The sequence below is a fragment of the Octopus bimaculoides genome, chromosome 1 (assembly GCF_001194135.2).
Source record: "Octopus bimaculoides isolate UCB-OBI-ISO-001 chromosome 1, ASM119413v2, whole genome shotgun sequence".
Classification (NCBI taxonomy): Eukaryota; Metazoa; Mollusca; class Cephalopoda; order Octopoda; family Octopodidae; genus Octopus; species Octopus bimaculoides.
In genome coordinates this window covers 67,622,340-67,622,756 of record NC_068981.1, presented here as the reverse complement: position 1 = coordinate 67,622,756, position 417 = coordinate 67,622,340, and the positions used below count along the sequence as shown (strand labels likewise).

Here is a 417-nt window from a genome sequence, read left to right as displayed (position 1 = left end):
TATATATATATATATATATATGTGTGTGTGTTTATATACAGGTACCAGAGCGCTTATATGTGAAATAATTAATAAACACATCACAGCATCATATACAGAAAAAAGTGTATATCTATACATAAATACATACCCGCACTCAGACATACGTACATCCTTTTACCTATGTTTGAGAGTATGTATGGTATGTGTGAGTGTGTGTGTAATGTGAATTACTGTAATATTCTTGGAAACATACCATCTATATGAATCCCTAGAAACCAATTAGCGTGTCTATAATGAAGAAATGAACATGAAACTTATATTCTCTGACATGATGAGAAACATTCCCAGCACACATACACACACAGTGTGTGTGTATATGTTATATGTATATATATATATATATATATATATATATATATATATATATATATATAT

General features: G+C 28.1%; 1 protein-coding gene across 1 annotated transcript in view; it reads left to right on the top strand.

Annotated features, from left to right (window-relative positions):
- Positions 1-417, top strand: part of LOC106873299 (neuronal acetylcholine receptor subunit alpha-10) — a 1,066,434-nt gene that overhangs the window by 962,009 nt on the left and 104,008 nt on the right. The gene's annotated exons all lie outside the window — the stretch shown is intronic.